We start from the raw sequence: 22,418 nt of genomic DNA on the forward strand, positions 1-22,418 counted from the left end.
TGCGGCGCTCCAGATGTCCATGGACTACAATTCCCAGGAGCCCCTGCCAGCATTCTCTGGCAGGGGCTCCTGGGAATTGTAGTCCATGGACATCTGGAGCGCCGCAGTTTAGACTACCCCTGCTTTATATTATCACCTTCACATGCCTGAGGTAACTTTGCCAGAAATGTACACATTTCGCGTGATACCATCACGTCCCTTGCTTGATTGTGGGAACTATCGAAAATGTGGTTTTCAAAGTGAAGAAGGTTGTTAGTGCTTCTGTTTATTGAAATATTTATTTAAAACATTTCTAATTCCCCTCCATTTCCTCCGGGATAACTGGATCCAAGGCAAGTAACAACAAAACAGTGGGCACAAGGAAATATAATTCTAAAACAACAGAATGAAAACCAACAGACAGGAGAAGCACTATCAAGTTTATTTCCGCTGAGAGGCTGTTTCATAACACGGGAGTAGCCACAGAAAAAGCTAACATGAAGGAAGCAGCAGCACAGATGGTGGTGGGGCTTGGAATGATTGGAAGGTGTTGCTGTGATGAGTGAAGCTACCAAACAGGCTCAAGACCAGGACAGGAGGTCCTTCAGGGTCCCATGTCATGAAGGACATTAAAGGTCAATAAAACTGGACTCAGAAAGCAATAGACTACCAATGCAATGAATGCAACATCAGTGCAATATGATCCCTACAGGCTGCTGCAATCTGAACCAATGGGAATTTATGAATTGCCTTCAAGGATGGATGGATGGATAGGTAGGTAGGTAGGTAGGTAGGTAGATAGATAATCTTGTATGCAATAACACCAGAGAATGTAGCGTAAAAGAAATTAGACATTTTATGATGATGGGAAAACTGGGGAATAAATATTTTAAAACAAACTCATAGAGGAAATATATTTATGTGAATCAATTTGAATGGAGGGCATTTTCCAGCTTTGTATTGGGCCAGAATAAATAATGTGCAGATTATCCCTTCCCTCACCTGCCGGCCTCCCTTTCCAAACTATCTTCCTGCTAACCAGACAGTTCCTCAGTACTTAACTTTCCTGCATAAGGAATACTTTCAATACATTATTGTTTCTTGCTCTTCGCTGTGTCTCTCCCCATTTCTATTTCATCCTCATTATGAGGTGGCAGTGACACCCAAACGTAGGAAATGTATGCAGCTGCAGAGTGACATTTGCTGTCACCGTGTCACTCTAGCCCATTGTTAATACTTCCTGAGAGTTTAGTTCTGACTGTGGCGGTCAAGGATCGGTGACAGCTCTAAGATTGATTTCTTGAGTGGTGAGAGTTAATTTAGAGTCCTATAAATCTTTATGTAGAGTTTACCTTATTTCTCTCAGTGCTTTGGACCACGGTTATCAAACTGCTTTTCGTAGGCTGTGGATCGAAAAATGGAAAGAAAAAATAGCAACCCAAACAATCTCCTCGTGTGAAAAGAACTCTCAGCGTTCCTGGTTTTCATGTTGAGTTCTTCGGCCATATTAAGCATATAACACATCAAGTATCTATAAAAAGAAAATCGAGTTCACTATGTTAATTGGTTCACATTTATCAAGCGGTTATTTAAAAAAAATGTGCCAAGAAGCCACAGAATTGGTGTAGGGCCAAATGTACAAACTCCTTAGGTGGCACTCACCATATTCCATATGTTTCCAAGTACAGCCAGTGAGAGGCACCTGGAAGATCACAAGCAGTGTAAGAAGGTGCCATCTATCCAGTATTTGGTACTTACGTTTTCATTTAGTACTTTTGAAAATGCTGTCCCTTTCACAAGGAGCTCAGCCAATGTATATCATCCCCCCTCCTTCATTTTATCTTCACAACAGCCCTATATGGTTTATTAGACTAAAACTGAGCGGGATTGTATTGGGACTTTTGGACTAGACTCTGTCCTAGGTCCCTCTAGATAATTAGTGCTGTGGAGTAAGAGAGCATTTTGAAAGTATGTAGTTATTAGCTACCGTTGTGGATGAGGCACAGATCCAGACTCACGACGCTTTGAGGTTTAAAAAGAGAGAATAATCTTTCCAGTAAAGATTAAAGAGCAATATATATCCTATTCATCTGCTTCAGTCTCCTTACTGAAGCAGAGTACTAAAGCTAAAAAAGTAGTTACAAAGAAAACACATTGCAAGCCTCTATGGCTGGCTCAAGCAGACTACATGTCTACACATCAACAGATGGAGAGAGCAGAAAGTTTTAATTACTGCTGCTCCTTGCTTCAGCAAAGCACACACACTGAAATTCTTCTTCCTGTAATAACACCTCGGGTGGTACGCTGACCTATGTGAAAGTCTGTGTGCAGAGATTCCATTTGAAAACTATACAGTAGTGAGACATGTGGCCATTTGTTGGAGGACTATGAGCTGCCATTGCTAAATGTGGAAAAGATTCCTGCACCCTTATCTGAAACTCTCAAGAACACTTGACTCCTTCCTTAGCATGATGCAGACACATGCACACAGCACATCATAACATGGTTGATACCACTTATCTTATTTTGGTGCTGTTATACATTCTGTAAGCATCCCTGATGTATCCATCACTGTCCCACAATGTCTTCTGTTAAAGATTCTAGATTTTTCTCAATTCTACTCCATGGCAAAAGATGGAAGCTTTTCAGCAAACTACCTCAAGAGTTGTCACGGCTGCCTTAAGGTTGCATAAGTCTTTTCTTGGGCATCTTGTTCCAAAGGAAGGAATCTTCTGATAGAAGCAGCCTATCCATTATTATTTTTTAAAATTTCATTCAAACAAAATTCCCCATTTAGTCAGGAAGGATTTTCTGGATAACAGGCCTTGTCATGAGGAATCTGGCAGGCTGGTGATTCTTCTCTGGTGATGTCCTCTCCACAAGTTCCTTCTCTCAAGCTCTGACCTCTGTGCCTTGCCTTTCACAGGAGTGATATGGCAACCAGACACTTGTCTGAAGAATGCTCTTCTCCTAAGACTTGCTTGGCACTTAACATTTTTAAGACACCTTTCTTTTTTACCCAGACTTCTGAATAAGGGGGGTTGATCTTTCCAAAATTGTTTTTTTTTCTCAATCTGCTTCTATACTGTGGACTGTTTTGTTTTTTTCCTGAGGGCCATTTTGGACTGTGACACATCTTATGTAGTTTCTATGCTCTGACTGGGTTTTAATGACTAGGTTTTATGGCAGGAGTTTTCAAATCTAGTTATCTCTAATTATTTGTTATTTGTTTCGTGATTTTCTTTTTTTACCATGTTTATCTTTGCGTGGCCCTTCAAGAAGGTCTTCCAGAGAGGTGTGGCAGGCATTTTTGAAATCAGTCCATAAGCTGGCTCCAGCACATGGCTAACAGCTAAGGCTCCTTTAGCAAAGCTCAATTTTGAAATATTCGGTTTGTCTTGGAAGACCCTCAAAGACAAAACACACATGCCAAAATCTCATTTTAAAAAAAACACACAAAACACACCAGGCAAGCCGCACAGCCTTCATTTTAATTGCCCCCTGTTACGAACTGGCTTTCCGTTCCTCTTCAGACACTGTTTTCAATCCATATTCATGAAAGAAAGCAAAGGGAAAGGAAGCATCATCAGTTTCCAAGTGAGGGATTTGGATTAATTATTTACCCCATTAACCTCTAGTAATTTATAACAAGCTGTCATATCATTAACACTATAAGTCAATAACTGTTGTCACTGTGCTTCCAACCCTATGTTCGCAGGGTCCTCAAACTTCGAGGGAGAATAAGCTGATTAATGGGACACTTGCAGATGTAGCAATATTTATAAATACATACTTGGCATTCGGTTGGGTGATCATCTTTTGGTTGAGTTCCATGCCTTTCCTCATTATATTGGTTTTTAATAGAACGCTTACTAAGCAATACGGCTTCCAGGAGATGAACGGCTACTGCCTCCCGCCTTACGATGCAAATGGTACCAAAGAATCAAATATTTATAGATAATTTGTATTTTCCGCCCCCAAAGGAACATTGGATTCCTGGATCCATTTGTTAAGGAACCGTGTATGAGAGTCACCACCAGAGCAATATGTTCCATGAAGGATATTTTGCAGAAATAAGTAGCCAAATTTGGCTTGGGAATTTTTGGAAATTTGGGGGAGGAGTCTGGGGAGGGGAAGAAGCTCAGCAGAGATTTGGCCTCTGACCTCTAATGCTGCCATTTTCTCCTAGGGAACTGATCTCTGTAATAATAGCAAACCCCAGGCCTACCTGAAGGATGGGAATCCTATGCAGAAAACAATTTGTAGTAGAATCAACCAGGCAAGTGTGACCAGCTGGTAACTTTTGGGCAATATCCAGCTGGCAAAGACTCATAGCGTCCCAAGCAATTTAGTTTGGAATCTCCAGCTGGCGCTGAATACACAGGTAAGCTTTAAATTTATTTATTTATAGTTTCATTTGTATACCAGTCCTCTCGGACTTGCTGTCTTGGGGCAGTCAGCAGCAGGGTCAGTATCACATTACATTAAAATTTAAGCAGTAAAACAATAAAATGGTTAAAATAGCACAAAAGAATGGTATAAATTTTTAAACGTTATAAATAAACTATGGTTTCTCAGCACTGATGACAAAAAAGAAATTTCTGGCCTGTCTGCATTAGAAAACTGAGGAAGGTGGGAAATTGGGGAGTTGGGGGGGGAGAGGAGGGGGGTCTTGTTAGCTGTTTTAGATAATTTTAAGTAACATTAACAGGCAAGAACATATTGAAATAACTGCATTGCTTTCCTAGTCGTCGTTGTCCCCCCAATCAGGCCTGTTTCAAAGTGCTGGATCTGACCTGTCAAGCCCTAAATGCCCCCTGGGTCCATTTTAGATCAAACACTTGGCTTAAACACTGCCTTGAACTGAGACAAACATTGGTCTATCAAGGTCATGTGGTCTGATCTGCCTGCCAGATCAGTGTACTGTAACCGGCAAAGGTTTTTCTAGGTCTTGGGGAGAGGTCTTTCGTATCACATACTATGTAATTGTTTTCAATGAGACTTGCCAGGGACTGAGACTGGGTCCTTATGCACTTAAAGAAACTGCTCTAACAATGATCCACAGCTCTCTCCAGTTGACAATCTTCCCACTCCATGATGAACAAGTTGTAGCTTCCAGACTGCTTCTTCTATAGACTCATGTAGACTACTGTAGTAGTCTAACTTAGATAGGATCAGTTTTTAGGCAACTGTGACCAGGGTGTAGTCTGCACAGGGCTTTCTACCCAGTCCCAGTTTGAATGAATCCCTCTTGTCGACACTGAATTCGATTTGCATTTTGAGTTTGGACACTTTAAATTTTCCCTTTGCAACAAACATGGTTAATTCGTGGTGACCCTACATTTCCCCCATGATATCCTGGAGTGGATATAAGCTGCCATATTCCAAAAACTGCCATGAATAAATGTGCAGATCTGTGGCCTTTGCGAAATAACTCTGCCTCATGCTTCGAACAGCTGTAGCAAGGAAGTCTTCCCTGATTGGCCTGGACGTCAGTCCAAAGTCTTCCCAGTTGAAAGGCTTCCCTTAAAGTGACTACACCCCGGAAACCCTAACTTCTCTCAGCAGAGATTTGCCACTTGTTTTTTTCCCCTTCCTCTGCTGTCTCCAGTCCACTTCCCCCCACCACCCCCATTCAAGAAAAAAAGAGACTCCTGCTGCACTTGGCTCCCCCCTCCTTTCCGAATTTCCACAATCGAGTGCAGAACACTTTCTGCTTGAATGTAAGGGGGATCTGAGTTCAGCAGGATCCACAACACAATAAACAAAGTAAGTACAGAATCAGCCCAGGTCAGAAATTAGAAATAATGTGGTTAGAATCCACTATGTTAACTAACGCTTATAGTTTAATTCCAATTGCAAACCAATATGGTGAGATGGTCAGACTCAGAATTGGGAGATCCAGGTTCAAAGCCCCGTGTTTTCAGAGGAAGCTCACTAGGTCACACTGGGCACCCTCATGCATGCTGAATAACACCCTTTCACAGCATTTCTGCAATCATTTGCAAGGGGATTTTTCTATTTCACACAGTGAAATCCAATTGCAAAGTGAACTGGAAGTGGATTCAAAGTGCATTCTACAGCAAGTGTGAAAGCGCTTACTCTCTCTCTCTCATCCAAAACAACCTCCAAATTCAGTTATTGAACAAAACACAGACTGTATTATGCAGGTCACTATAAGCGCTTTGGAAGAAGGGCAGGAGAAAAAAATGGCCTAGATGGAATATCAGACTTCCGCCTTCAGTTGCCCAGGGTGTTTCCCAAGAAGCCAGCATGCGGATTTCCGATCCTTGAAATGTTTACGTTTTCCGTTTTTATAAAGTTGCTGAAATGCCTAGGTGCTCCAGTCCCACTAACCTAAGTAGCAAGTGTTATTAATTAAAATCAAATGATTATATATCACATAAAATGAATCGCTTGGCTACGCACCGCTTGGCACCCGTGCTATAAACAACAGTAAAGCTCTCTAGAGCCATTTCTTGATAGATGAATCTACATATTAGTGGAGTAAATTTAGCATACATTAGTGCTTTGTGTTCCAGAGGACCTGGGTACTGTGAGGAGAACCGTATCCATCTATGTTATGAACTATATTGTCAATTCGAAAAACAAGTTGAGCATACAAATGGATACTTACACAAGCCTCCTTATTTTCAATTGGATGGAAGGGGGCCTTAGGGATATGAATGAACTATGGCGGTCAATGAAAAATACCAGCTCGCTGATCTGTAGTGTTGCTGGCTAGCAGGTAGGGAGCTAGACAGGACAGAAGTTGTAACATCTCTACAGCTTGGCCCCTTTGCGCCTGCAGTAGGATATATTTCCAGGAGTCCTCTCTAATTCCCCATTCATTTCCATGCAGAATGTTTTGCTATCAGCTGCCAGATCTCATTCATTCCCAGGATCTTTGGCTGCCTCTTTCCTTTTCATGCAAAGAAGGCACTTCGATTCATGTTTGGCATGGATCAGGTTGGCATAGGATCACTAACCTAATAGCTTCCTTCTGTTAAATGAGGAAGCTTTTTCCTGATGGAAGGAATCTTCCTCTGATAGGGGAAGGCTTCCTCTGTTTATTCAGATATTTATTCCCCAGCACTTGCCAACCAGTGGGGGAGAGTTCAGCACTTTTCAAGACAGCAATTTCCATTGGAAAGCGGAAATCTGATACTTTGTAATGTCATAGAATCATAGAGTTGGAAGGTCATCTAGTTCAACCCATGGGTCATCTAGTCCAATCCCCTGCACTATGCAGGACATCCCTATCACTCATCCACTGTAACCTGCCACCCCCTTGAACCTTCACGGAATCAGCCTCTCCATCAGATGGCCATCTAGCCTCTGTTTAAAAATTTCCAAAGATGGAGAACTCACCACCTCCCAAGGAAGCCTGTTCCACGAAGAAAATGCTCTAACTGTCAGGAACTTCTTCCAGATATTTAGACGAAATTTCTTTTGAATTAATTTCATCCCATTGGTTCTGGTCCATCCCTCTGAGGCAAGAGAGAACATCTCTGCTCCATCCTCTATATGGCAGCCTTTTAAATACTTGAAAATGGCTATCAGATCCCCTCTCATTCGTCTCTTCTCTAAACAGACCAAGTTCCCCCAACCTTTCTTCATACATCTTGGTCTCCAAACCCCTCACCATTTTTCTTGCCCTCCTCTGGACACATTCCAGTTTGCTACATCCCTCTTCAACTGGGATGCCCAAAACAACCTTTTGGTTTCCCCCTGCTGAAATAACAATTCTGCTCCATCTTCAACATAGCCCCCCTTCAGATATATCAAGACAGTGATCATGTCTCCCTCGATTGTGGCTTCAATGGACTTATTAAGGTGTAACTCTGCAATGGATGCCACTCTTGGATCCATTGGCTTTGACTGCTGCCAGGTCAGGTCTCTCTTGTCTAGATTTGCCAACCTCCAGGTGGAGCCTGGAGTTCTGGAATTGCAACTGATTTCCATATTAGAGAGAGAGAGAGATTATTTATTTATTATTTATTGAAAACATGTATTATAATTCTCCTGGAGAAAATGGCTTCTTGGAAATGTGGACATGATGGCATTATGCCCTAGCTGAGGTTCCTGCCTAAGCTCCACCTCCGAAATCTGCGACTTCGTACGTAACCACAACAACAACAACAACACTATCCCTGTCCTATACTTTTATTGGGAGGGGGGGATTAAAATATATGTCTTCATATTTGTCCCTGTTAAAATGCTTTTTGTGTATCAACATTGTGTGTATGTGGGCCCATGGGGAATTGTGAAAGAGGGAAGAGCAATTAGGAAATCCATCCTTCTTCCTCAAGATCTCCTTTTCTGTTGTTATCTCATGGAGAATTCCGCTTTCTCCATTTGAGGGATATGCTGCTGGTCTCAACATTCCTTCTCTAAAACATTCCTTCTCTTTTGTTGACTTTACAGAGTCATATTTTAGTGTGACTGGAGTCACCCAGGAAGACAGAGACCATGTGTCCATGGACAGTTTTGTGGCTTTTGTCATCTACCTGAGCCAGCCAGTTCACTGTCATATATGGGTGTGTGTTTTTTCCCCCCTAGCTGCAGTCTACAACCATGGTGGATTTTCTATTAGCACATTATATTTCAGCTTTGAAATTAACGTGACTCAAGAAAATGAACTTTTCTCATTCTTGCATTATGTCCTTGGCTCGCCTGTCCTCTCTTCTGTAGCATTATATTAGGCTTTCAATCAAGCCTGTTACAATTCAGTACTTGTCCTTTAATCTTCTTCTGGGAAGAAAAGGAACTTGATAACACAGCTTATACCTCGGGGGGGGGGGGAGAAATCTTCAAATTATAGGTCTTTCTGAAAATTCAGATTTACTGAAACTCAGTACTGACTATCATAATCACTAAAAGTTCTTTTAAACTCATCCCTAAATTATGTTTACTATTTTGTATCCCTGATCTATTCATTTAAAAGCACAATTGTATTTTGACTAAATCTCTCCAGTAGTTCTTCACACAAGACACAACATTTTGGTCAAATAGTCTCTAAATAATAGACATGACATCCAAACCATGGGGTTGGATCCGACCCAAGCAACCTTTCTAATGAGAAGACTCCTTCCGGTCATGGAAGGTTGTCTTCTTCCCACAGAAGTAATCTTCTGAATGGAGGATTAAATTCCTTGGTTGAGATAACCTAAACTGTATAAAATAAAATTAAATGATTCCAAATCCTTATATAATCCCAGAGTCCTGGTCAATTTGACTGAGGCCACTGGCAAGGTGACCTTCTTGTTGATATAATACCAATTCTAGTGGAAGGTGGTCACTTTCTGTTCGCGTGCCAATGACAAAGAACTTAACATTGGCTAATACTGCAGGTGAACACATGCAATAATCGATTACACTACAGCCCCACATGGAAACAAAAGTGAATTCATTGGCAAAAGCAAAAGAGGAAAGTCCATTTAACAGTACTATATTATGCATAATGCAAAATTCTATTAAATTAAGGCCAGCTTTGTTAATGATGGTATCCTTGGAGTGTCGCTCCATAGAAAGAACAATGGGAATATTAGCATCATTAGTATAGCCCATTTGTGTACCAATAATAGAGTTGTTAGGACCAATCCGGGCATTAAAATCTCCCAAAATAATGAAATGCCCAAATCCTTATATTTAATTTTTTTTAGATTTTTGTAGATTTATATGGAGGAAGTAGTTTTCTGCAATCTGAATAGTCCAGACTAGCTCATGTTTGTCAGAGCTTGGAAGCTAAACAGAGACAGACATGTTTAGTGTTAGGATGGGAGACCACCAAGGAAGACTCAATAGCCCCCCCCCATTTATATTTAAAATATCTTTATATCTTTGCAGCTTTATTTGATAGAAGTTTGCTTTACTTGATTCATAGGTACAGGAACATCTTTAACTATAGGGCTGAGAGTTCAGAGCACAAACATTTCTCATGATTTCTTGGTCTTAGACTTAACTATAGCAAGGGATAAACATATGAATGAATGCATCTATGTTTTTTCTCTCTGCTTCTAGCTATGGTAGTGACCTGGTCATGTAAACTTAACCAGGAAATACATTGTTAGAAATGCCTGGGTGAACTAATTTGCTATCTATGTTCTTTTTCCCCAGGCTTATTCAGTAGGGGGAAGAGGCTAGAAGATGCTGGGAAGTGGTTTGTTTCAGATACAGTCTACTGCTGCAGCAAATTTTCATGATGTCGAATGTCCCCTGTGAAATCAGTTGCTTCACAGTGCATGCAAAGGACCACACAAGCACACCCACACTGAGCAGATCTCCCATTCTCTTGTGCTGATTTGTACTGTTATGCCTGTTCATACACAGCCTTGTTGCTCCAATCAGCTGTGACTTTGCTTTCATATTTTTACTCTCCCTGCCCTTGATCAAACTCTTTAGAAAAACCATTAATGCTCGGCATGGTCAGTGGCAAAAGGAAATGTGGTTGCCAAAGGATCCACTGGCTCGACACGGTCAAAGCCGACACAGGGATGACCATGAACCAACGAAAAGAAGCAGTCATTGACGGAGATGTGTGGCGGAAAGTTTCCTATCGCCGACGGTTGGACACGACTGAACGGATGACATCATCATCACCCTTGATTTCTCAGCCCCTTCACGTGAGTGGATCTACGTACTGCTGCAAACTGAAAGACCTTCTGAATGCCCCCCCCTTGCTGTACTCTAATGCACGCTGAAACGAAGAACAGTTGAGAAATCAAATAAGAATGCATAAAAAGCTTCATTGCTACGTTCAAATGTAATAACTAGTTAAAAACACACACCCACACCCACTCAGAATTGTTTGGATTCCTTCCTAATGTCCCCTGAAAATAACTTACAGAAAACGAGGGCGAGTCCTTTTCAACCCAAACATCTGGTTCAGTTTTGTTTCCGTAATAAAACATTATAAAAAGAAAGGATGCAACGGTCCACTTTGCATGTTCCGGGTACAAGTCTTGGCAAAACAAAACCTGCAATTGGTAGTGAAGTCCAAACCCAGACTCGATCCAACACATGTTGTTCAAAGTTTTCAAAAATACTGCTGCACAGCTTCAAACATTCAAAGCTGGTAACCTGCAGTTATCCTAATCTCCTGTGGAAAGTACCCTATTTCTTAAGCTATTCATTTATCCTAAACAACCTCCAAAGCATCACTCTCTAACCACTTCAAAAAGCTATGGTTGTGTGTATACTTCATTCCCCCCTCCCCTTTCTTCCTTTTCTTAAAAAGATTATGACTACTCTACTTTAGGGTCGAGAAGAAATTATATAGTCACATACAGTTATTATGGTAGAATCTTCGGGTTAGCGAAACATCTATTTAAGACTCCTGGCTGGGCCCGTATCCAAACAAAGCCCTCCTTTTTCTTCAGGGAATGATAAGTTTCCTTTAATAGAAGTCAACTGTAGTCTTAACAGGAAGCTGTAACACTTTCCCATGCTTTAATACTCATTAATTTCAAGGTCTCATCTTCACAGGTGTTATGCACTCATGTTTTTTTTAATTCAAATAAATGTCACATGAAAAGCTAAGACACAAAATTTTTTGGTAGCCATTAGGATTAGCAACTTAACCTTTGGCCTTCCATGTCATGTTTTATTCTGAAGAAAGGACAATATCTCCAGCCATAAATGGGACATAGGTGATGCAAGAGCATCATTAACACTCTATATTTCCTTTCTTTTCTTCCTGGTCCATTTGATTTCATACAACGTTTGATGAGATATAATCGTTATGTACATTATATTACATTTTATGGATACTCGTTAGCCACCTTGGGAATCAATCAGTTGAGAACATGAGATAAATTTGCTTTAAATAAAGAACTAATAAATACATTTCCCCATGTCCTGTCTTGCTCGCTGGCATCCAACAGGAGTGAGATGTCATCTGCTGCTAATGGACTGGAACTGGATGTGTGGACAGAAAATGGTTCATGGAAGAAACCAGAAAGTTGAGTGAACTTCAGGGAATTATGACAGGGCGGTTGGGTAGACTTGGAGCAGGAGCAGGAATCAGGGGAGCAGGAATCAAGAACAAGGAGCCGTCAGGCATGTTCTGTGGGAGCACAAATAGCTTTGCAGGAGACAACTTGCTGGCACAAGTTCCTGTTAAGAGCCTGGATGAACTCCAATGATAGGAAATATAGTGAGGTCAGGCTGAGGGTCCGAATTGGACATTCCCAAGTGCAAAGGCCAAAGGAGAGATGTAAGGATAAGATCAAACCAAGAGTCAAGAATGCAACAGAGCAGTTCAAGGTACAGGAGTCAAAGTCAAACTGAGTCAAAAATACAAATAAATCAAGTTTTAGGTTAGGTAAGCAGAAGTATTTGGCTTAATCTAGGACAGCTGACCAGACTTAGGCATCTGCTTGCAAACCAAGGCTGTAGGACACAAGAGATCATATATAGTAGTTGGCCCATTAGATCATGTGGTGGGGATCTGGTCAGAAGATCCAGACCAAAGGGCAAAGTGTGGCACAGGTGTTGCTGTTGCTAGATCAGCTCTGTGGTTACAAAGTGCTGGCCAAGGACCACCACCTCACCTGCTTTCATACATGCACAGAAGCTACTGACACACACCAGACCATTTTAGCAGCCGTGGAAAAGGAGACTAGATTTCAGAGAAGACTAACGTGATAAATGGGCATCTTCTATCACTTCCATTTTAATTGTTCTTGTTATTCATGCAGAAGAAATTGATTTTTAAAATATCTCATGGGCATCATTCTCCACTGTATGACATGTGTGTTCAGAGGATGACTCATTTTGGGGTCAAATGCATTAGGTCTAGCTTTGTATGGCCACAGTTTGCGATTTCAGTAATTAGCCTATGGGCTTTGTCTATGTTTTTCAATATTAACTTTATAAGTTGTGCACAATAAATGTGAATGTAATTTGAATATTCATATCTTGTGGGCACCTAGATTTCAGAGGCTGGAGCCTGGGGAGGACTGAGTTTGAGGTGGGAAGGAACCTCAGGAGGGTATAATTCTGTCGGGTCCAGCCTCTCGGACGTTTTCTGAACTTGATTGTCTTGAGAGCAATTGTAATAGTTAGGAATCTTTTAATTGCCTCCTGGAGACTGCTAACTTTATGTGTGGTCCTGATTTAAGTCCCAGCATTACACAACCAGAGCTGGATTGACCCTTTATATCACGGTGAACATCCTGATGCAGATGGGAGTTGGTGGAGTCCTATTCAAGGAAGAGGGATAGAAATTTGATAAATAAACAAACATTCTCCAAACTGTTCCAGCATTCCTTGCAAAACTTCTTGTTAGCCTGAAATGTAATAGCAGACCTTGGGGCACAATGAACCACAATAGAATTAAACAAGGACGATAATGGGGGGGGGGAGGATAACTGCTCGTCTCTGCCTAAAACGAAAGGGTTGAGGTGGCTGGCATGCTGGAAAGCAGTACTCTAATTACAGGAGAATGCATCTGCGGGGCTTGTCTGGTGGAAAGGGAGAGAAGCAGGTAAACAGGTATTCTGAGCCGCGTGCCTCATTAGCCCTTCCTGACGCGTTATCTCTTCCAAGTTGCTTTCGGTGTTACTCTGCTGCCGAGCAAACAAGAAGCAGCTCCTCCGCCGAGAGCCGACACGACATTCCGCTGTGCGGCAACGCAGAGATAACGATATGCTAACCAGTGCTAACAAGCCTCTCCATCTGTAGTGCAGTAAACTGCCCACTTGCCCCCTTTTCAAGGCTTATGACACCAGCTGTTCTTAATGAACCCCGAAACGTAAGTGGCTTTGCGCAGCTTTGGGCGGATGTGAGCAACAAAACACCAACCATCTGAGTCAATGCATCCCATTCAAATGAGAGACCTGCTACTGTAGTCCTTGTAAACCTTGAGAAGGGTGCGTGTGGGGTTCTTGCAAGTTCAGCACAACTCGAGTTTAATCTCAGCCCTACAGAATAAGCTCTATGGAAGAGATGATGCTCTACGTAGATTAAAGTTGCCAACTCTGGATTGGGAGATTGCTGGAGATTTGGGGGCAATGCCATAGATTCTACCATCTCAAAACTGCAATATTTTCCAGAGGACCTGATCGTTGTGATCTGGAGAGCAATGGTAATTTTGAAAGTTCGCCAGGCTCCACCTGGAGGTTGACAACCCTAATGTAGATAGGCGTTGCTGCCAAAGGGCTAAATAAAGATATGTTCATTCATGTGCCAGTCAGACAGTCTAAAAGCTCCAGCAGCTCTGGGGTGAGGGCACTGGTTCACTCATATCTTTCAGAATGGGGAGAAAGGGCAATCGGGCAGAGATAATTTGAGCCCGTGTCTCCCAGAACCGAGTCTGACACTCTAATCACTCCACCATGCTGGTGTTCTACCATGACTGTTCCCAGAAGGCTTGAAAGCATCTCAGATTGTGCATACATGGGACGGCTATTGGGCTTCCAAGTGTCCCACTTTCCACTGGCAACCTCTTCAGACTGCCTGCAAGAGAAAAATGACCACAAAAAGAAATCACTGTTGGCTTGATGGTGTTACATCACTTCCTGTGAAAACCTGGAAGTGATGTCATGCCTCTCAAGGTAATTGCTGAGAATTCTGTCCCCATATCCACACCACCCACGTCCCCACCCCCAACTCCTAGCAGTTGTTAGCTACCGGCTGACAATCCTAATCCCATGATTCACATGAAAACTTTGAATAGATATGCATTCAGGGAAACTTTCAGAACTCCACTGGCCCGTTCACGATGCCCTCCAGGTATACTGTCGGTAATGTGATTTTGCTCTACCACCTCCTTGGAACCCTGTACATTTTTTTCCTTTTTTTAAAGGTGAACTCTCACTGTCTCTTTAAAGATTACATATCGCGGAAGTCTTCCTACTCAGTGATTTCCCATGCACCCTGAGAATTTGCATTGCTTGAGGTGATTTCTACTTTGAAGAACTTTTAAATCGCAGAGGAGCAGTCCCTTACAAAGATTTCTACATCACCGGGTAACTGCTTTCCCTTTGAGAATGTTCACGTTATTGTGCAATTCCCTCTTTGAAGATTTACATACTGATGAAGAAGTGCCTTTGAAGATTTAAGCATTAGTGGGGTAGGAGTTACTGTTTCCTTTTCTAAAGGGGAGGCTTCAGCCCCCACCCCCACCCCCAACCCCCCCAAAAAGTTTACAACATGAGAGTATTCAGTTTGGAAAAACTCCTCTCATTAATTAAGCATTATTATTATTTACAGCAAAAACAAAATGAGATAAAGTAATCAGATAGTATTTCTGTTTTCACGATAACCCACAAGATGTGTGCTATATGCATCCTGACGCACATTGTTCTACCATGGGGAAGTGAAGTTATGCAGCTGGTTCAGTTCTTAAGCTGCTAGACTTCCGTAATGAGTTCACCAGTTTTATACCCCCCATTACACACACACCTGATAGATGTGCATGCTAGTGTATCAAATGTCTAGTGCACGCTTTCTCAAGTTTTCTACCCCTGAGAAACCCCTGAAACATTCTTCAGCCTTCAAGAAGTGGCTGCAATCATGCAGAATGTTTGGGAAGTGCGCCCAGCACCCCACCCTTTCCCACCCCCCCTCCAGGACAATCATTGGCCATATATGATCACATGTCATATCACCTGACAAATGTTGAACAAATTTAAAACGATATATTTAAAAATTAATTAACTCCCACCCATTTGAAAAACCCTTCCAGCGCCGTCAAGAAACCCCAGGGTTTTCACGAAGCCCTTGTTGAGAAACCCTGGTCTAAGCCCTGTTGATGTGCTACAAGGCATGTTGATTGAAGCAGGTCAAAGGGCCTAATTTGTGTGCAGGTATTGACCTTTAAAACTTTATATAACTTGGAGCAAACATATCTTAAGAATCACCTTCTCCCATATGAATTTACCTAGCAACTCTGGACATTTTGGGAGGCCCTAGTTGAGCTGCCCCCACCATCTAAAGGCAATCTAAGGAAGGGGCTCATCCCCTCCTATCTCTCCCTTTCTTCTGCCAGAAGACTGAGACTTCTTTGTTTGTTTGATGTGCCCCCAGTAACTCTTGTTGACCCTTCTCCCTAGTTGCATTGCTATGTAAGCCTGTTTATATATTTTATTGAATAGATTATTTTATGAGGATTTTTTTACATGGACTTCGTGATTGGATGGAAAGGTGGCAGAGAAATGATGATGATGATGATGATGATGATGATGATGATGATGATGATGATGTTATCCGTTTAGTCGTGTCCAACCCTCAATGATTCTATAGGAAAGTTTTCACCATTCGTTTCTGTCAATGACTGTTTCTTTTAGTTGGTCCATGGTCATCCCTGTATCAGAGCCTCTTGTGGCGCAGAGTGGTAAGGCAGCCGTCTGAAAGCTTTGCCCATAAGGCTGGGAGTTCAATCCCAGCAGCCGGCTCAAGGTTGACTCAGCCTTCCATCCTTCCGAGGTCGGTAAAATGAGTACCCAGCTTGCTGGGGGGTAAATGGTCATGACTGGGGAAGACACTGGCAAACCACCCCGTATTGAGTCTGTCATGAAAACGCTGGAGGGCGTCACCCCAAGGGTCAGACATGACTCGGTGCTTGCACAGGGGATACCTTTACCTTTACCTTTACCTTTACATCCCTGTATCGGCTTTGATCGTGTCGAGCCAGCGGATCCTTTGGCGACCATGTTTCCTTTTGCCGCTGACCATGCCGAGCATTAATGATTTTTCTAGCGAGTTTGATCGCATGTTTGATCGCATAAAACTGGAAATGCTCAAAAAGACTTGCCCACATTCAAGGAGTGGATGCAGATGCCATGAAGCTTGTATACATTGTTAGAGGGGCAGGGACAGTATATTCTTATTACACACAGCTTGTCTACAGAGTTGGCAAGTTTGGGAGCCTTAGTTAACATAGGATTAAGGCATGTAAGCAGAGAGTGAAATTTTAGAATGAGAAAGGAATGGAAAATGTTACCTTCCTTGCTTAGAAATGATATTAAATGGCAGGCCGTGGGGATGGGGGGGTCAGAAACTGGGGGGGAGTAAATGAACGAATGACGGAAATGGTTAGAAAAAGAAAGAAATGGTTGATGCTTACTTTTATATCACCCATTGCCATGGATACTCTGCTAGTTTCTCCATAACATTATGACATGAAGGTTTGCCAAGGTAGCATTTAAACTTACATCATTGCCAATATCGTTCATGCCGCTTATAATAAACCTTTCTAGCGTTTGAACAATACTTTAATGTCAAAGCCACATGGTTTTTTCACTCTTTTTATACAAAATCCCCAAGACTGTAAAATAAAAAAAAAGCAAGGCCAGACATCATTTCCAGTCAAAATATATAATTTTCAGCACTGCAGAACTTGATTTTGATGTTTCCCATGTGGCAAAAAATGCCGAGAAGTTCATTTTGATTGCTGTTTCAAACACAGAAATCTGATGACAACGCAGTGGAAGATTTTTGCAAAAACCAAGCGCACGGGTCTCAAAAACGTTTAATTGTTCTGTCGTTTCCTTTGTTAAACAGCAACATGCTAGATTTTGTGTTGTTAAAAAATTACAGCGATGGCTTTCTTTTGTCTAACATTTCAGTCTGTCCTCTCAATTTGTAATGTAATGATGCCAGCCTAAATTATGGGCGCCTTGAACAATTCAGAAGAAGAAAAACAAACTAACTGTGGCCTCTTAAAATCATGATGTCGGAAGCAATTCTGATTGCTTGTGTGTAGCTTTAGACAGATCTATACTATAATCTTAAAGCGTGTCCACAGGACAGATCATTTCAAGTTTCTTATCCCTGCTGTTTCAACCCCCCAAGTCCCTTTTTCACTTTCATTTATCCTTTGACAGGCATGTGGGCACAACCAGCCCCAAGTTTAGACACTTTACACCAGGGGTAGTCAACCAGGGGTAGTCACTTTACACCAGGGGTAGTCAAACTGCGGCCCTCCAGATGTCCATGGACTACAATTCCCAGGAGCCCCTGCCAGCGAATGGGAATTGTAGTCCATGGACATCTGGAGGGCCGCAGTTTGACTACCCCTGCTTTACACGTTTTTTGTGTTGGCATAACCCGCCACAGCTTTAATTAAAAGCTGGTGAAAAGAATAGGGTTTATTCCCTTGTCCATCTTGGCATTCCATTCCATCAAGGGTTATGAATTTGGCAGAACATTTTTGAATCGAACTACCAAACATGCATGGGAATCAAACCCTAAATGGGACTGGACAGCTTAACCCTAGAAAAAGTATGCGTGGGGGGGGGTATAAATAACAATAAAGATGGGTTTATAGATGAAATTACTTAGGGGTGATTTGTTCATCTCTCTGTAAAAATAACTCTCTCCCCTCTCCCATTTTTGCCTTGGAACTGAAGTTCTAGAAGAAAAAAAGGTTAGTGAGTTTTTTTGTTTTTTTTAAAGAAAATCAGCATGTTCCTCAAACTACAAATCCCAAGATTCCCTTGGGGATTAATTCATGCCCATTACACTGGCATAAAACAAATACAAATTTATAGTGTGTGAATAGACGATAAAATACCATAAATCCCCTAGGAATGTCCAGATGAGGGGATAAAATAAACCATTTCGCACAATACCATTTTAACATACCCCTTATTGATTTCTGATGTGTCTGGAAGCTTTAGTTAAGTCAGACATTACTCATATGTTTGCTACTGGGAGGGGGGGGGGAGAACCTTACAGCTCTGGGAAGTCATCATGTGTAGTTGTTGACATATGCTGATGTAACCAGGTCAGCACAACTCTTCCCAGAAGACAGTGTGCCAAAATGAGAAGCCAGGACCATGTGGGAGCTTCATGAGAAACAAGGTTCCACATGGTCACCATTCCAAGTGTAACCACACCAATAAGGTCACATCAAAACCAACAATAAATCTAATTACTTGCATTTACTGGAGCTGACTGCTTGTCCACTGGGGAAATGGGGACTCGCCAGACCTTTGCCATTCTTCTCTCCGAAGCCACATTTTGCCTGCTTCCAGTAACTCTCCCCGGTATGAGACAGAGCAAGAAATTCAAACTACCTGAGTTAGTGTTGATGTCCAGCAAGATGGAAGCACCAAGAAAAGCAAGTACACCCATATATTAGACCCAAAGGATTACACTGGGACAACTGATTAGAGTGCCAATTCGGGTTTGGAAATATCTTGAAGATTTGCAGGCGGTATCTAGGAATAGTTGAAGTTTAAGGGCTTGTGGCGCATGAGCCTCTTGTGGCGCAGAGTGGTAAGGCAGCCGCCTGAAAGCTTTGCCCATGAGGTTGGGAGTTCAATCCCAGCAGCCGGCTCAAGGTTGACTCAGCCTTCCATCCTTCCGAGGTCGGTAAAATGAGAACCCAGCTTGCTGGGGGGTAAACGGTAATGACTGGGGAAGGCACTGGCAAACCACCCCATATTGAGTCTGCCATGAAAACGCTAGAAGGCGTCACCCCAAGGGTCAGACATGACTCGGTGCTTGCACAGGGGATACCTTTACCTTTACCTTTAAGGGCTGAAGGGAGCTAGGTTTGGGGGATGGGCATGCCCTAGAGTCCTCCGTTCAAAGCAGTAATCTTCTCTTGGGAAATTGATCTCTGTAGCATGGAGAATATTTGTAAATCTTGGAAGACTCTAGGCTCCACCTGGAAGTTGGCAACCCGAATCACAGAAGGGCTTTCAATAGTCTTTTAAAGTTTTATTGCCGCGATCTCTTTAAATAGAGCACACGGAACAGAGGCTCGGTGACCTGAAATATGGGTCATCACACCCCGCCTGTCCTTTCGCGCAGCACAGCTTGTGAGAAATCAAGTGCTTTATCTCTTACTTATATTTAGATTTTAAAACAAACACTTGAAATATGGGGGAATGGTTTGAAGCCACTCAAACCCTGAACCTTGACCAACCCCCTATTGAATATTCTGCCGTTAAGTAGGCAGCATAGGGAAACTTCTTTTTCAGAAAACATTCATCTTTGGGAGGAGAAAAAGTAAGCATGGAACAAAAGATGAATTGACTGAGCTGAAAGCAGTTGCCCTTCTGGGTCTCAAGGGGGCCGGGGTTACATGTGAAGCAAAAGGCAGGCTTTACATTACAGACTTACAGCAACGATTTCCCATATATCATCACTGAAGAGTCTATCTGAATAAATTAAGTCTTTTCGGGGGAGGGAAATGTTGGAGGTTTTGCTTTTTTAGAAAAATAAAATAGCAGCTGGGATCATTTCAGCACCGCAGCACCGAGCCCCGGTGCTATCGAGAACAATTTCCTGAAGCTTTCCAAATGCTTCCTGTTCCAAAACAAAGGAAATCATCAGGATGAGGGAGGGGCGTTCCCTTGCCTTAATAATATTTGTTGATTAGCAGGAAGCGGCTAGGAGTGTTGTCATGAATTCTATGAAAATAAAATGGTTAGTAGAATGCATGTTAAAACATTGGAGGAAGTGACGGACCGAAAGAACATGCCTCAAGAACGTAAAGATAAGACAGAAGCTTTAAAAAAAAAAACCTATGGACCGTTTCCGCACTGGGAACTTTGCTGCCCTAGTTCCTGATTGGGAGCACAAATCTGGAGTGGATGAGGTGCACTGGGCCAAATGCTTCCCTGTATGGGAAATTCTTGAAAATCCATTATGAACATTAACATCCTTTCCAGAAGTCTGCACATGGTTGTCAACATATTGCTGTAAAGACATAAGAAGAGCCCTGCTGAATCAGAGCAGTGGTCCTTTCTGTCCAGTTCCCTGTCTCATGCAGTAGCCAAATAGGTGGGTAGCCACGTGGGTCTGAAGCAGTAGGCATCAACATCTGAAAATACTATCTTCTCGGCCTCTGGGTGTAAGTTGAAACCAGAGAGGATTCCTGCCAAAAATTTAGCCCTAGGGCTTGCCTATAATGGGCAAAACAAAATGTAATGGGGCAAATCCTCCAGAGAAGAGGAGCCTCATATACGAGTACGTTCTTCTCTATTTGCATACTGACTCTACTAAAAACCACCACTTTTCCTTTCAGTGGTCTGGACAGCAACCTGGTGAAGAGTGACTGCCCATTCTGTATTAAAGCCCATGGCCGCTTTTCAGTGCCATCACTCAACTGTCATTTTGGAGTCCGGAGACATCAGTTATCTTCCAACTCATTATTTGCTGCGGTCTATGAAAACTAAGCTCATGCTTCACTGATCGCTAACATTATTCATGATGCATGCATGTTCCAAGATCTAATGATCCTCTGGCACTGGAAGGATTATCTGTCAAAAAACAAAGCATTTTCTCCCAGACACTGCCCTCTCGTTGGCTTCAGAAACAAGTTGGTTGACCATGGTAGGTTAGTATCATCTCTTATCAATCGTGTCTTCTCAGGAATGAACTGAAAACTATTTCTATTCCATCCTCCTCAGTACATCTAAGTTGATTTCTAATTGCCTCCCTCCAAGGAACTGGTGGTGAAGTATATGGTTATCTCCACTTCTCGTTTATTCCCACAAGAACGCTACAAGGTAAATTAAGGTGACAAAGAGTAACTGAACCCAGCATACACAAGGATATCAGAATATGTCCTTTATCAGTATTTAAAGGTTTTCTGTATGTTATACACTTAATCATCTGAATGGTCTGGAAGATACTTGGGTTTTGTTGATGCAACAACAATTCATGTAATGGTACAGCATTTTGGGTTGCAGTGGAGAGAGGCCAATTTTAGCAGCTCCCCCTTCCAGCTACTGACTGCCCTGTTTTGGGGATCTGCTGGTGTATCTTCTGGAGGGAGGGGGTGCTTCAGAAAACTACAGTAAGAACAGAAATGATCTGTTTCAAGCGGGACGCCTCTTAATCAGCTATGGACGCAAGACTTGAACAATTAAGCCTTTGAAATAAATTGTAGACACGGTTTGTATATGAATTTCTACAGGGCAATTTGAAACGTACACCAAATTTGTTACTTGTCACGACTTTCAGCCACCAGAACTTGAAAAAGCTTCCGTCTAGGATAAAGTAAGTATGGATATAGATTGTACTTATTTATTTATGCCCTCCTCTTCTCACCAAGGCAACCCAAAGCAGATTACAATATCATCTCCACCTCCTCCGGATAGGGTAGGCGGAGTAACAGTGAATGGCCAAGAGTCACCAACCAAACTACCATTACAGAGCAGGAATCTGAACATGAGTTCTCCAGTTAATCGCATATTCTTGGATGCTTTAGGATGCTTAGGGCTGATCCTGCGTTGAGCAGGGGGTTGGACTAGATGGCCTGTATGGCCCCTTCCAACTCTATGATTCTATGATTCTTATCATGGATGCTTGAGGCTGATCCTGCATTGAGCAGGGGGTTGGACTAGATGGCCTGTCTGGCCCCTTCCAACTCTATGATTCTATGATTCTCTTCCATCCCTCTTACCTTCTATCTGTTACAGCCATTAGAAACCAGGCACACGCACAATCCCATCTAAAACTAAAGTGGCTATAAG

At 42.3% G+C, this 22,418-nt stretch overlaps 1 long non-coding RNA gene across 1 annotated transcript; it reads left to right on the top strand.

Annotated features, from left to right (window-relative positions):
- The first annotated feature begins 1,243 nt into the window (after window positions 1-1,243).
- On the top strand, window positions 1,244-10,384 carry LOC143823470 (uncharacterized). The gene is made up of 3 exons (XR_013226488.1): window positions 1,244-1,286; window positions 4,169-4,363; window positions 10,099-10,384. It is a non-coding gene; the product is annotated as an uncharacterized LOC143823470 (long non-coding RNA).
- The last annotated feature ends 12,034 nt before the right edge of the window (window positions 10,385-22,418 follow it).

This window comes from Paroedura picta, chromosome 14, assembly GCF_049243985.1.
Source record: "Paroedura picta isolate Pp20150507F chromosome 14, Ppicta_v3.0, whole genome shotgun sequence".
Classification (NCBI taxonomy): domain Eukaryota; kingdom Metazoa; phylum Chordata; class Lepidosauria; order Squamata; family Gekkonidae; genus Paroedura; species Paroedura picta.